At 36.5% G+C, this 16,624-nt stretch overlaps 1 protein-coding gene across 5 annotated transcripts in view; it reads right to left on the bottom strand.

The window, feature by feature from the left end:
- The window catches only part of LOC108740838 (ataxin-1), a 98,993-nt gene that overhangs the window by 54,500 nt on the left and 27,869 nt on the right, over positions 1-16,624 (bottom strand). The window contains exon 1 of one of the 5 annotated variants that reach the window (XM_025980647.1): positions 12,063-12,118. The exons of the other annotated variants lie outside the window; for them this stretch is intronic. The gene's annotated coding sequence lies outside the window, so the exon portion shown is untranslated. Of the gene's footprint in view, positions 1-12,062; positions 12,119-16,624 lie in introns of those variants that run through there. 5 annotated transcript variants of the gene reach the window in all.

Genomic DNA, 16,624 nt, shown 5'->3' with positions numbered 1-16,624 from the left:
ACCTATCTCGACATTGTAAAAAATTCAACCTCCAAAGGGGGGAGGGGTAAAAAGGTGTTGCAATTTTTGTTTGGGACATACTTTATTTGTGGTTCAATTTACTTGAAACTTGGTATATATGCTGTTTCATATTATTATTCAAATGAAAAGAGGTTGCAACGTTTCCATGGGTATATTTTATTTATATTCGGACTTACTCGAAGGTTGCTCATTGTTGAAATGAAGCAAATGCGTGTCTTGGCAATTTATAAAAATCAACCCTTAAGGATGAAATATTGTTGCTACGTTTGTATTTGAAATCTAAGATGGCGACATTACATAAAATTAAAACGTTGTAAGGGTGAATTGGGAGTTAAAAGGTTTTATGTAGAAAAGAATTAATTAATTTCTGCGAGGGAAGCCGCGGGGAAAAGCTAGTATACACATAAAAAACCATTAAATTGCAATTCCAGCAAAGCTCTATTCAAGTAATTACTTTTTTCTAATAAAAACAGAATTCGTTTTAGAATCGCTTCATTTATATACAAGTCCTTTGGTATGAAATCAAGACAGGGAGCTCAGTGATCAAACTTTCAATGAATGGTATATTTCTATTAAATCCAACCACTATAACGGCGTAGATCCACAAGAAGTACGTTCCCGATTCACTTCCATTAATAACACAACAAGAGTTACTGTCACAGTCCGTATTTTACATTTATTAACGGTACCTCTTTCCACTTACGTACAAGGTACCTTCAATATAATTTATTCATTACTATCTATGTGCGATCGCCCCGGAGCATTTGCTTGTAAACCATCTCCTGCGCTCACGGAATCGGTTAGACTATTCTCGTACCTTGTTCAATTTGCGCACACAACTGTTATGTTAATGGATGCCTTTCGAGTATCAATTGCATGTATTTACCAGATGTCTTTGTGATGTTCAACAGATTGTAATACTTATTCTTTCATCCTTTTAATCGAATGATTGATTAACGTTGCAAAATTTGCAATTCAAACTGTGTTTTTATAAAATGAATCTGAGTTATATGCACATACATGTAGAAGTACATGACATCGCTTGTGTGGTCGATCATCACGTACACAAAACACACAAAACATCTTGACTTAACTTCGCAATATTCATTTTTTAAGAAATAGTGACTCCACGACTGCACCTCATGCTTCTATAGTAGTTTCGGAATTCAAAACTGTGCTCAATTTACTCATATGGGCTGAATCCAGTCTGTGCAGTGTCTGACCCTGGTTCCGACTCCTTACTCAAAAAAGAAAGGAAAAAGACAATTTTTACAAACGACATCGTATTGTCTAATCTTTCTTGATAACAAGCCAGAATACCCTCGTTTCGCTCAGAAAAACTATAGATATCGTTTCAGAAAGTTCTAGAACCTTCTAGAAGATTCCAAAACATTCTCGAACCCTATAGATGTAGAGCATTCAGAAATTTGTGTCGTCCTGTAACGTTTTGACCAGACATCAGAACTCAATTAACCCATTTACTGAATCTCTGTGTAGAGTCCTTTGAGGCGATGGTCTTTTAACTTCCATATCTTTGGAATCAACCCGAACAGTAGTAAATTGAAATCTTCTCCATGGACAAGGAATAGAACGCTATCATAACACATAACCCTCATCATGAAGCTGAACAATTCTCCGTAGATGGCGTTCGTTAAGCTGTGTGTAGTTAATTAATCATCTAATGGCCAGTAACCAGCCGCATCCTAGATTGGTCAGAATTCTGAACCTTCTAGAAAATTCTAAAATATTCTCGAACCCTGTAGATGTAGAGCACTCAGAAAAAATCTGTGTCATCCTGTAACGTTCTGACCAGACGTCAGAACTCAATTAACCCATTTACTGATTCTCTATATGGAGTCCTTTGAGGCAATGGTCTTTTAACTTCCATATCTTTGGAATCAACCCGAACAGTAGTAAATTGAAATCTTCTCCATGGACAAGGAATAGAACACTATCATAGCACATAGCCCTCCTCATGAGGCTGAACAATTCTCCACAGATGGCGTTCTTTAAGCTGTGTGTAGTCATTTATTCATCTAATAGCCAGTAACCAGCAGCATCCTAGAGTTTCGACCTTACAACTGTTGCTGAGGAGTTTATACAGTATTTCAGGATTCTCTTATAACAGGATTAGTCAAATGAACCCAAGGAACGTTGCGTAAACGTTGTTGGGGAATGTTTTTGTGTAATCGATGTTACCACCTTACGCCGAACAGAGCCGGTAACAAAAATAGTACACAACCACGTTCTAGAATTACATTTCGACCAGTAAAATCAATCGAGCCGTGTAACGTGGAGTGGTAACCATGGTGACCGCGCTCATTCATCCCGTTTAACAGCAAAATCCCCTCCAATTCAACCGTCGTCGTGATAAACTCATACAACTCCCGTAGTTACGTTGAGCATGTGTCTGTGTATGTGTACGAGTGTGTGTGTAGACGTACCTTATAAACGGAAGCAACAATGGATATACAATCAATAGATCTGGCAGCTCGTGGCAAAGTTTCAAACTCGTATCTGTAGATCTCTATTAGCAATAAGGAATTCAATTCACTAGATATTTCTATCAGCAACTTACGAATAGAGGTTTGAGTTTCGGATCGAAAGTTCTCATAAGTCCAAGATTAGCTACGAATCAACGTAGCGCAAGATCCAATATACAATTGATACGATATTCATTCGATATCTTCAGGTACTTTAGTAGAAATGTTCAGGACAAAAGTTATTGGATCTAAAGGGGAGACTCATGGTCAAAAATATTTCGTCTTGTAGTGATCATGAGAAATTTTGATCAAAACATACCTAATAGTTCAACAGCAACCAGTTTGATGACCATTATGATATTGTGTTAAAGAAGTCGAACAACACCACATCTACAAACACTTCCTTGTAGAATGGATGAAGTTTACACTCGCAACATTTCAGCCAAATCTTGAGAGACGACAAACTTTCACTTTCTACATCTACCTACATCTTCAAATATTTTCTTTGCACTTATACGTAAAACGAAAGTTGCTACAGTACAACAAACAAATTATAAAATTTATCACCTGCATGACTTGGAAGAGACATTTTGAAGAAGAGATGTTTTGGAGAAGCTACATCAATAAGTAGAACCAGAAGAAAGCATTATTTTGCATTATTTTACACAATGAGTAACAAACGAATTTTTCCGAAAATATAGACACCCACCTCGGATAAAGAAACATGAAATAAGAAATATTGGTTCAGATTTTTACAAAATCTTTTATTAAATGTGAAGAAGAGCTATTGTGCAAATATCAGCGTTCAAACAAAAATAACTACACTGAAAATCGGTTATCCGTTCTGGAATTACAATTCCACCAGATAGACAGACAACAAAGGCTTCTAACTTACATAAGCACATCTTTGTTTCATAGCTTTATTATGTTTTATTTACAACAGATTGCAGTAACACATTCTGGAACGCTTTATATCTCATCATTTGTTTGCTGAATATATTTGCAGTAATTTTCACTGCAACTTACTTAAATATGCACATACATAAATTTACTTTAACTATAAATTACTTTCAGTGCTTCCACACGTGTTTTGCTCTCAATTTTTTTTTTGTAGTTCTGTTAACAGAATTTGCAAACATAACGAACGACGGCAAATAGTTTCCAGGAAGTCGCAATGAAGATTAGTATTAACGCGAATTTCAACTGTTGTACTGCGTTTTATGTTTCGCAGAAATAGCCCTGCTAAATTGGACAATTACTCTAAATAGCAAAAGCTAGTTCATGACTTCACTGTCAGTATGGAACAACATCACAAACTGGTCACAGTGCATTTAGGAAAACTTAAACGAATCAAGGTTACTATTGGATTAAATTTTAGTAGTACTTATGCATTAGTATGCTTAGATTTGCAGATGATATACCAGTATGAGCATCAAGCAAGGAGGGGTTAAAGATAGCCTTAAATAAAGTGAAAGCGGTATTAACAAAAAAGGATTGGATAAAAATAAACGAAAGTATAAGAAACATACTGGAATGACAGGGAAGAAAGTAGGGAAAGAGTGAATCAGATAACTCAGGATGGAAGGAGCAGTAGAGATATAAAACGGAGGATAGCGCAGAGTCGAGTCGCCTTTACCAAAAAGAAGTCATCCCTATGCTCGCGAATGATTAATTTAGTCTGGAGCGAGACGCTGTAGGAGTGTGAAGTATGGATGGTTGGTGCAGCGGAAAAGAAAACTTTACAAGCGTCCGAAATGTAGTGTTACAGGCTAATCATGAGGATACCGTGGATAGAGAAGGTTAGAAATGAAGAGGTATTAGAAAGAATAGAAGAGCAGGGCTCATTTTGGAAGTCAATAAGAAATAGGCAAGATAGGTTGATAGGGATAGTAAAAGACATATAAACAGAAGAAACAGAAGTTAAGTGGAGTAGAGGTAGACCCAGATGAGACTACTGTTCACAATTAGTTAAGGATGAGGATGTTCTAGTGTTAGACGAATGAGAAGATTAGCTCATCGCGTATCATATACACAGTTTGATATCTTTTCATCTGCTCCAACGTTACACCTGATGCTTGTATACTATGAAAGACATGTAAAAATTAAAAAAAAAATAAATACATTCAGGTGTTTCACTGTTGCTTGGCTTTATGTTGTAATAGTTTTAATACCTTTACTTTAACCAGAACCATTAATTCTTCCTATTGATGTAACAGTTTACCATTCATGGGATAGGCTGGCGTGTATGCAAATAGCGGATAACGAGCTAAGACAAGGTCAGTTTGTGGTTTTGTTTTCTTTTGAACTCGAAGTTCATCATAATGACGAACTCTGTGCAATGCAATGAGTAGTCTAGTGTATAGCCTGACCCACAACAAACACTCGATCTGAAAGGTCAGCATGACTGGGACGTTTTCCGGACCCACTTCGAATGAAAATTCATTAAAGAAACTCGCATAATGAAAACGGCACTATTAATAAATGATTGAAAATAAAATAGAATTGCTATGCTTATTTATTCCTTTTGAATGATGCCCACAATGATTCTTAAAATATATGACATTTGTTCATGAAAAGGCCTTTCTAAATCAGAGTAATCATTGACTCATTTTGGTTGGACCCAAAATGGCAGGCAGATGATGATGATAACACCTATATCTTTAGCGTTCTACATATAGAAATGAAAACAGGAAACTACACAACTAAAACCATTGTCAGTGGTTTTTTCATATATATGGATTAATCGAAAATGATCACATACAAGTTGTATTTTCGAAAGCATTTGCTTTGAAGATCAACCATTATCCAACAAACATTAAGAAACAATTTTTGATTGATAATAAAAATAGGACAACTAGAAATATTAAATTTAATTCCTTGGTCTGAAATTATTAGACGCCGATCACAATTTCAACTTTATTATCTCAACAACGCTCCATAAATAGTCTCAATAAACGACTGAAAAAAAAACTAAAACTTTTGGGTGTTTCATTCCCACCAGTCACTAATGCTGGTGGGCGGGCAGTCCCTCCGAACTACGCCGGAAGGCCCTCTTCAGCCTGCTTTCAGGAATCGTGGGAATGGGTGGGTGGTGGTTCGGGTGAGAAAGATGAGACGGACGAAATGAAGACAGAAGAGAATGAAAAATTATCTGTGGAATATTTCTGCCCCAGCATTTGCCGAAGTGATCCACGGAAACCACAGAAAAACATGGACCAAGACAGACGGACCCGGAATCGAACCGACATCCTCCCGAATGCTAGGTCATGCCGCTCGGCCATGCTGGTGACCAAACCGAAGAACCTCCTAAACAGCAAGATTATATAATATTCAAATAGAGGCAGTGTATCGACATCTGGCGGGTATATGCTGCTACTGAAGTATTTCAAGATCCAGACAAGACATTACTAAGACTATGGTAGCTTCGATGATTGTCTGACCAAGAACTTACTCGTTGATTTAGGTTCTTATCACGCACCGCCGATTCAGTTAGACAACTTGAAGTACCTTAGCAAGGTCTTGTCTACATCTATCTATATACGAAATACTTCAGTAGCAGTAAATATCCACTAGATGGCAATATACTGCAACTAATTTGGATATAACATTGAATCTTTCCCAGACAAGATATAAATGGCAGAAATTGCAGATATGTAGATATGTTAAATAAAATGCAAACGCAATGAACTTTGAAACAAAATATTAAACGCACCACTTAGATTTAATTAAAATGCATGGTAACAAGTAAATGATAATGACACTCAATACCTATTTTTTGTGTAATCCACAAGGCGTTACGTATAGTAAACATTATTATTAAATGTACATTATGCCGTAAGCGAGTACACGTAATATGTACAAGTTATTGCTGCATTTGTACACACGTACCGTTAAATGCAATTGCATATTCATAAACGTACATTTTAATAATAGAAGCAAATGCAGTGTGATTAATGTAATAGGCGACACGCATTTTGAGTTTATGTGTGTTTACAATGCTAGAAGTAACAGGGTCAACAGTACCATTCTATTATTTCCATAAAACATTGTAGTGGGTGCACACAAACAAGAAAAATCGACATAGAGCATTAAACTGGTGACATGCATTATATTCTTACCAAAAAAAAAACTAAAGATATTGCGATCCGTCAAATGGGAGGAGCCTAAAAACATGGCGCCGATTAGGGAAAATTTATCGTAGTTCCTATAGTGTACCGTGCAATTTCCAAGTTTTTAAATTACGATAAAATGATAAGTATTGACAAAATATGTGATTGGGCTGACACAAAGCCTCGGAAAGGAAATTTCGTTGAAGGTGAGCGTGTTTTTAATGCCAATCACATTATAAAATTCGGAAATACCAAATTCCGTCAAGTTTACTGCCTACGTTTTACAAACTTCAGATTTAAAAAGTGATTCACGTTATATAATTGGTGAGGTGATTCTGGGTGATTTAAGCGATATCATATCAATGACTTGCACATGCAAAGCCGATTTGAGAGAACGTTGCAAACACATTATTGCAACTTTGTTGTATTGCAGCAGGTAGGTTCTTAACCTCAAAATACTTATATCGTATCATTAGAATTGTGTTAAATCAATTACACAGGAATAAATAATTTCTCACTTTATAATTTTAGTATGATTCTAGTTTTAAATATTAAAGTTATGGCTGATGGTAAATACTTGTAGAAATATAATCATGTGTATTAAAATGACGTGAACAAATTTTTATTCCGGAATTCACTTCCTTGATACCTACTGCTTTCATCCAAGCTTCTATTAGTTTACTTTTTTCTCTAATTTTCCGAATATATTTTTTACATATATAAAACATTAGTTTTTATTGGAAAGTAGTTAATGTAGGTGAAGAGTGAAGATCTATGTCTGAAGTGCTATTGCAGCTTTTCACTGAACATATTAACTTTTTATTTGATTTAACATTAGAAGAAAACTTTGTCGACTCCATCATCAAAAAAATTTTTACTTTGTTAACGTGTTTTATTATTTTAATAAACGATTTTACAATTTGCGTGCACAGTTCCTATGTAAATTTTTCCCTGATTCGAGTTATAAATTTTGCTACCAGATGGTGTATGCCCATTTGACGAATCCCAATAGGAGTATAAATCTAGAAATGTAGCGTTACTAAGTCGTGTTGGATGATCCGATGCGCAGGAAGGCAATGCGCATCCGTAGGGAATGAGAGTAGCTGAAACGGAACCAGCTAGTCGCATGCGCACTGGTCAAACACATATGAGATATTACCAAGAAGAAAAGAGATATGATCTGCTGTCATACTAACTATAATCGCGAACAAAAAAAATTAATTAATATTCGTTTTCTGTTTACTAATATTCCACTTCAATCCCTGGGTTCACATTTTGAATGCTGTCAATTTCTTTATACATGGAACAGTGAAAGTTATGCCTCCGTCATCCTCATCTCTCCGTCAAAATGATGAGGATGGTACAATAGAAAATGGGTGGGTTTTCGTTTTCGAATGTAAAAAAAAGTACCCATTTTACACTTAACCACAGCTCACTGCGCCTGACCCTGCTTAATTGCATTACGTATTACTTCTTCATTGTATTCGTCACAGTTGGTAGCCGCTCATCATTGTTGATCTTATTCGGCCGGAATATTAATCGCGGTACTGTGAATGAATATGGATTATGGATGAGTGTTCTGCCGAGACGTACGACCGCCATGGGCATGGTTGGTTAGCATTGTCATTGTAATGTGCTTACAGGAATGTACTGCAATACGATTCGGTGTTGATGAAAGATAAGATCGCGAAACCAACACACAGAGGTGTGCTCTAACATCCCGTTGAGTTCGTCTACCTGCTTGCTTTGTTGAATTTTCATTTTAACTCATCCACTTGTCACGATTTTGCTGATTTCTATGCTGCTTGTAGATTTTCGTGGGTATGAAAATGTAAATGTTGTACACAGGGTGCACAAAACACAGGGTGTTGGATTGAGAATTTGTTTGATCCTTCCATGCGCGAATGAGCAAAATTCCACACGACTATAGATTTATGTTATGGGTATTCCGGGTCTTGTGGCTGATTCTTGTGAATTTCATGATGCAATATTCAACTATTTACAGATTTCATTGTCATCTGTGATTATTTCGGTTAGATTCCGGGTCTCAGTTTTTCTGTGGCTTCCTAGAAATATTTAGGGAAATGCCGGGGAAGTACTATTCCATAGATAATCTTTCACTCTTCGAAGTCTTCATTTCGACCGCCCAAAGAATTTAGCCGAACACCATGGCCTAGAGTCTTAAAGGTTTAGACCAATGTTTAGGATCCAGAAACTGGTTCGATTCCGGATCCATCCGTGGTCGTCCGAATTTTTCTATAATTTTCTAGAATGATTTAGGTAAACGCTGGAAAAGTAATATTCCACAGATAATCTTCCACTCTTTTCTGTTTTCACTTCGACCGCCCAAGGAATTCAACCGAGAACTATGACTAATAGTACTAAAGATTTAGACCAATGTTTAGGATCCATGATCCATGACACCGGTTGGGTTCCGGGTCCATCCGTCCTGGTCCAAGTTTTTCTATAATCTTCTAGAAGGATTTAGGTAAATGCTGGAAAATTAATATTCCACAGATAATCTTTCACTCTCTTCTGCATTCATTTCTTCCGTTTCCAAGGAATTCAACCGAGCGTCATGGTCTATAGTCCTAGAGATTTATACCAATGTTTATGATCCATGACACCGGTTGGATTAACGATCCATCCGTCCTGGTTCAAGTTTTTGTATGGTTTTCTAAAATGATTTAGGTAAAAGCTGGGAAAGTAATGTTCCACAGATAATATTTTGATTTTGATTTGATTCTATTCCGTTTCTGTTTGGTCAGTTTCATCTTTCTCAGTCGAACCACTACTCATAATTCCCACGATTCCTAAAAAGAGGTGAAGAGGGCTTTCCGTCCTTTCCTATGACGTAGTCCAGAGGGATTACTTGCCCACCAGCATTAGTATCTAGAGAGGATGACACAGTCAAAAGTTTTTAGTTTGTAAGGTACCCAAGCACAAATACTGGTACAGATTAGATACTAAGTATTTCACTTTTCGTGAGGATACCGAACTAGGTTTTGTATTCAAATTTGAAATTTAGTACCATATTGAGTTACTTAAAGAATAAGGATTGTTTTGTCGATCGCTAACTCTTAAGAGCAAAATTGTTGCAAATCTATTTAAAATGACAGTTTCACTTATCAGTGGCCTTATCATAATACTGGATGGGACTCATTTATTTATAGACTATAGGTATGGTACATTCAACCTCGTGAATAATTTGTGGTTTCATTGCCAACGTCCAGACCCAACCTTATAAAGGTTTGTCCACATAAAGCATTCAATCGATAAAATAAATGGATACCTAACTAACAATTAATTAAAAAATGCGTACGTGATACTGTAGTTGAATGGTCAGCACGCGATCGATGTAATAAGCGTATTTTTGCAGGATTATATTAGTGAGTCAGTCAACGAATTACTTTATTGTCCTTTTGCATTGTTACCCATTGTCTTTATAATCACACTTCATGGAACCGCAGTGTCTTAAAATGGGACCGCCTCGCCCATATGTACGGTACGTATTAAGTAAAACGCAATGCAAGAAAGTACAATTCATAAGTGAACGTTCAAGGTTGAAAAAAGAAAATTATTTTTATTAGTTTTATTCGTTGCATAGTATGAAAATTAATACTGCACACTTGTTGTATAACAGTCAGTTATCTTGTTAAGTTAGGAAATGCTTCATGAGTAGTACCTACATACAAAGTGAAAAGAGATAATCCAATAATCGTAAGCGGTGCCCGTTAGTGATTGGTTAGGTACGCAAAAGATCAGGGTCGGCTTTATAACTTCCTGGCTGGAATTATATCTTTAAACAAACATCCTCCCTCTCTTAATTCCTGAGAATGTTGAATTTTTTGCTTTTTAAGATCTAATGCTGGCAACATGTTCAAATTTTGCTTGTCTGCATCTCTTTCCCTTACACATCAATAGTGTAATGTTAGTCCCTTTTCTTTATTAGTGTCCGCTGCAATTCTCACCTGGCATCTCTTTTCTATATTTGCGATATTCCCTACAACGTCTGTCGTGGGTAAAAGTAGGCGTTGTCAGCAACCGCTCTAGTCTAGTTAATAAGTTAAAAGAAGAAAGTAAATGGGACAGGTTTATTGCAGACTATGCCAATTTTGAATTACATTTAAAAATGGATTTTGCTTTGTGGATGATTATACCGAAACTGTAAATGTGTTGCAGTAGACATTTTCTCACACTGGCGGAGAACATTTCGGTCTTTGAGCCTAACAGTATAGTATTGCATTCTGAAATCAAAATGAATGAATTGGTTCAGTCTACTTTTAACGCACATACACACTACTGGCGATAGTCCAAATCTAAATGAATGTAAGTATGTACGTACGTGTATTTTGAGATTCCAAACAAACGTAGTCTCTTTTACACAGCAACAACTGCTGCCTGCACGTTATTTATTACAGTCTGTTGGCGCAAAACCAAACAACGCCGTAGGAATTCTTCAATTAGTAGGAAATTAAAGTCATTCGGACGCAATTTAACTTTATCCAAGTCCAACTATCACCACGTAATTGAAACACTATCTACTATTTCTACAATGTAGAGTACGGAATTCCCTTGAAAACCAAAACTAAATGAAGTTATTCTTTTCCTTTTGATCATGAAAACGTACTTTCGATATCAAGTTCGAAATAAACAATTGAAAAAAAGTGGGTGGGTCTACTATTTGAGTGTATAATTGGTTGCTTATATTTATTATTATTAGTAGTAAAACTATTGGAAAATGGCCCAGAGCCTTCGCACGGGTACGTTATAGTGGGAATAGTTTCCCCGAAAGGCATGTGTCAAATGTTATGTATTATCAAAAGAGGTACTATCCAAATTTGGACGGGTTACAGCCAGTATTTTCTCATTTATATGATAATCCATAACCATACCGAAATCAGTACCTACATGCGAATTCGTACCCAATTTCTCCAATTTACGATATGCCTGGAATACTCATATTATCTACACCAAGTTGATACGATAAATGAGAATGTACTGATTTAGATATTTTTAAAATTATCTCTAATATGTATTGGATAGCGAAGCCCTGTATGGGTGCGAAACATGGACAGTGGGCGCGGCAGAAAAGAAAAGGTTAGAAGCATTCAAAATGTGGTGTTAAAGGCGAATAATGAGGATATCGTGGATAGACAAGTTAGAAATAGAGATATTAGAAAGAATATGAGAACAGAGGACTCTATGGAAGGTCTAGTCAGAAACATATTACAAACGGGAGATAGAAGGGGTAGAGGTAGACCTAGATTAGATTATTGTTCGCAAATAGTTAAGGATGGTAGTTGTTCTAGTTTTTATGCGAAGATTATTTCAGGATAGGAAAGAGTGGAGGTGCAAGTTTAACCAGTCTTAGGACTGACGACCTTATGATGATGATGATGATGATGATGATGCATTGGTAAAATAAAATTAACATCTATTTATTTACCTTAAAAAGGAGTCGTTCATGCAGAAGGTACGAGATATGGAAGAACTCACCTGAAACATAAAAAAACAAATATGTTAATTTAAATTCGGGAGGTAATGAGAAACAATTATATACGTCAGAGAACAATGGGTATAGTGACAACAATAAAATCAAGCGATTATTTAAAGCTCAACAATAACAAAAAAGTCGAGTAATTACGGTAATGTATTATTGAACTGCTAGGGCATCAATCTAGAGAACACAATAGTTGAATGTGTAATTTAATTTTGTTAAAGCATAATTTGAATTGCAGAATACATATTATGCTCACGCTAGCCATTGTAAATAAGGTTTTAAATGTGTCACTTTAGAACATTAGATAACATTATCTAAAATCAGGATAAATATAGATATAGATGTAGGGACCGTCGCTCCGTTGGGGAGGTAACAGATGGGTGAATGAGGTGAAGAACCCCACACCAAACGATGGGCATTGAAGGGTTGAGGCGCCTGGAGAGGAGGGATTGAAGAATCGAATGTAAATAAATAACATGTGTGACGGTTAGTTAGAGAGTGGACGTTCGATGACTTCATTCTGATGATCAAAAAGTAGAGAATAGGAAATTTTCTTTTCTGGTAAACCCACGTTAATGGAAACACTTCGTTCATGCTCTCTTCCTACATAACGTTATGATTCTAAGCAATGAATTAAAAGCAATCGTCATTTAAACTTCAGTTACGTAATCGCAGGTCAAGTTTTGTTGAACGACATGAAGACTGAACAAGACTGATTGCTTAGGATGTTGAAGTTACGTTACAGGAATGAGGAACTAAAAGCTTTTCCCCATCTCCAATCGTAAACTTTCAAAATGGAGCCATCCGACGTCCCTGTATCCCTAAATCTACCCATCAGAAGGCGGTTCCACCATCTACAGATTAACAGTTTATTTATTTTAATTGGATTCTTTAACTCCACCTCTACCTCTCTGCCATCATCGGAGAACATTTCTAACTCTACAAGGTCACTCTTATCGCCTCACTTGCTTTCGTCAATATCTAGACATTCACTAACAAAATTCCGTATTCATCATAACTGGATTTTCCATTTGGTAATTAAAATCGATCAAACAATCGCCTTCGTCATGTACCAATTGCCTACTGGAAATCCATACAGAAGATACATTTCGAACTTCGGTCATCCCAATTCCGGAACTGCTAGAAAAATCAGACGTTACGTCCAATATACACACAGCTTTAGCGACCGGTATCATCGAATGAATTCCACTATTTGGTCGTGATCGAAAGTGTCGATTAAAAAGTGCTTCTAGTTTCGAACATTGACTGATTTTGTGACTAGTTCCGTCTTTAGATTCGAACGCCTCATCCAATCTCTTCAATGTCAGTTTAGCCGTTAAGGAATGACCGCTGGACCCTCGGTTGTAGACTGACTGGATTGCGCTTGCCAACCAACAATATGCGATGAACAATAAAAAAAAAAAGTAAGACAAAAAGCACCGCATTTTTCCGGCGTCGCTTTATCGAACCAAACCGAATCGAGCGGAGCCAGTGATCCAAATGAAGGCTGTTGGAAGATCGAATGTTTGTAAGTGAATAACGGCCACTGTCGAAGCGAACCGCTGTACAGTAGCGAGACCATGGCGTGATTGAGTCGCAAGAATGTTACTGTTGCTATATGTTACTTATTATGCTTACACTCCTGCTGCTGCTGCTGCTGCTGCTAGTGCTTTGTGTAATGTACCATACGTGCATGCTCATACAGTCCTACCTACTTATTACATTATACAAATGTAGTAACAATATACCGCCAACTTGCACTCCACTGATACATTTCCGCAGTCATTATTATAATTTAATACTGAATAAAACCTGACAAGGGCGATTTTCGATTAAATCAGCGCATCGAATGTTCTGGACCACCAAGCTCGTTAATTAGGAACATCTTGGGTGAATACCATAAATATTAATGCATAGTGGTCAAAAATCCTCATGTTTTTGCCAATCAACTCATAGGCTCATAGACATGTACTACTTTTCAAAGAGCATTCATCATCTACGTACGCAAAATTGCTGATCTACTGTAACTTGGATGCTGGTTGCCCCTTTAAGAGTATGTATGAATGGCGATCATCTGACATAATTGTAGGGAGGAAATAGGTCATTGTGCAACAAGTTGAGAAAGTGACAGATTCTAATGAGTTTGAAGATGGGCACGAGATACATTCCGATTATGCTACGAGAACGAGTGAGGAGATTTACGCTTAAATCGAAAGCAAGTACAACAATCCTACGAGTTTTCGTGTGGCATAAAACTCCGGCAGTCCGATTATGCGAATACGGATTATCCGAACTCCGAATTGTCCAAAAAACATGAGGAATGAAATATCACTACTCGTTCAAAATACATTAGGAACTCTTGATTATCCGAAACATTTGAGAACCAGTAATTGGAGTCGGTAATGATTCATCTACATGGTCTTTTTTGAAATTCTTATTGGAAAAAGTGGATGAATGAAGCAATATAACAATTAGTTTCAATGATGCACGGTAATGGAGCGCTGCCTGGAACAATGTTACGAACACCACCATGCTGCAATATTAAACTGGCCCAGAAAGACGTAACTGACCAAGTATAAACATCCTAAGATGTTTGTGAAGATGGTGAGAATTTGTACGAATTAGTAATCAAAGTTAGAAGACCATAGTCGAGAAAATGTTGATAATTGGGAACAGCTAGAAAAGGGTGAATCCTAAGAACTTTCAAACGTTGATCTGATTGAACTAAAGAGTAATACCAGTAGCACTGGAAGCGGAAAGGAGGACAGCAATTGGGAAACAAGTCTTCGAGTAATAAGGCACTAGTGCTTGTTGAAAAGCAACTGGAAACCACTGCAGCAAACGTTCTTTTATAGTAATTTTTGTTAAGTTGATGGAAACTTGTAGTATCTTTATTGGTTCGCCAAGAGCCCCTCGCTGAACATTTAGACAAAAAATTTGGAAAATTCATCATTGTAGATAGGTATGTCATTCTAAAATGAATTGAAGTCATGGAGTAGACTGAAGAAAAAAAATATTTGAAGGATACAATTCTAGCGGCAATTTCAAAGCTTATCGAAAAATCGTTTACGATATGACACTCCCGTGAAGGCGATTAACAAAAAACTTCTAATTAACCATTAAATTCTTCGACGTCGGCGTCGTTGACTTTCTTTAGCACACTGTACACATGTTTCTCATTCCTTATGCTTATATAAATAACTTATTCAAACATTGGTCTTTTACTGGTGTCACACCTTCTAATTAACTATCGTTTAATTATACAGTAATATCACACCTCTCACTGTCAACAACACATTCCAACAGTAGTGGTGATTTTCAAATATTTGGACCATATAATGCTCATTTACTTATTTTGAAATGAAACATATCAATTTGAAACAATACTCAGTAATTGCGTAAACAGAGAGAATGTAGATGTTGTATTTAGTTTTCGTAGTTGGGTTGATACGTTTTGGGTTTTGTTTTCGAGTTCGATGCGTTATGCGAAAGTTCTTATAAAACTCGCAAAATGGCCAGACAATTTTCTGGTAGCTTTTTACTTTACTGTCCAAGGTGTTTCACAAAAGAGAGCGACCTATTTATATCTGGAATTACATTTCGTCGCAATATGGTCTTTCTAAAAGCAACAATGACGATTTTTGTAGTCCCACAGGCATTCTCATTTTCCTGACACTGTTCAAGTTTGTGATGATCAAAACTGGTCTTAATCTTGGACTTGAAAATGCAATATCGAGACCACGGCCAAGACCGAGCGAACTAGACTAAGACTAAAACCAAATCGAACAGACAAGACCAAGACTAAAACTAAAACAGAATATGCAAAACTAAGACCAAATAAGCAAGACTAAACGAAAAATTATCACTTCAGGTGGATTTACGAGTCAAACTATTTGAAGCAACTGTAACATATTCTTTTTTTGGACATTTCAATGATTTTATCTCGTTGAAACGCTAGTTTGACATGACCGTGACTTTATCAGCAAGACAAAGACAAAAAGTATTTGAGTAAGATCAAGACCAAGACAGTCTGTTATAGCCTAACTGATTTCAAAAGCTTTGCAAGTAAAGTTTTCATGAAAATTACTTAAAGGCGAAATGGATTCGTAGATCGGTCTAGACATATACTTGCCAGATTCCAAAACATAAGTGTTTCCTTCCTGTAGGTACCGTGTGGAGATGGAAACTTCTTTTTCCTATATTGAGCAAAGACATTTCAACTTAATTTACATACCTACACAATATCAATCAATTTGGAACATTCTTGATAACAACATTTCAATGAGTTGTATTTTTTTTGAAATGCTGGTTTGTCATGATCGAGACTATATCAGCAGGATAAAGACCAAGACTAGAAGTATGTGAGCAAGACCTAGTCCATGACCAAGACAGTCTGTTATAACCTAACTGATTTCAAAAGCTTTTGCAAGTAAGTTTTCATGAAAACTGTCCCAAGATGAAATGAATTCGTAGACATATACGAGCCGGATTCCAAACACAACTGTTTC

The sequence above is a fragment of the Agrilus planipennis genome, unplaced genomic scaffold (genome assembly GCF_000699045.2).
Source record: "Agrilus planipennis isolate EAB-ADULT unplaced genomic scaffold, Apla_2.0 scaffold3, whole genome shotgun sequence".
Taxonomy (NCBI): Eukaryota; Metazoa; Arthropoda; class Insecta; order Coleoptera; family Buprestidae; genus Agrilus; species Agrilus planipennis.
Note: the sequence above shows the minus strand (reverse complement) of the source record. Positions and strands in the feature narration are given on the sequence as shown.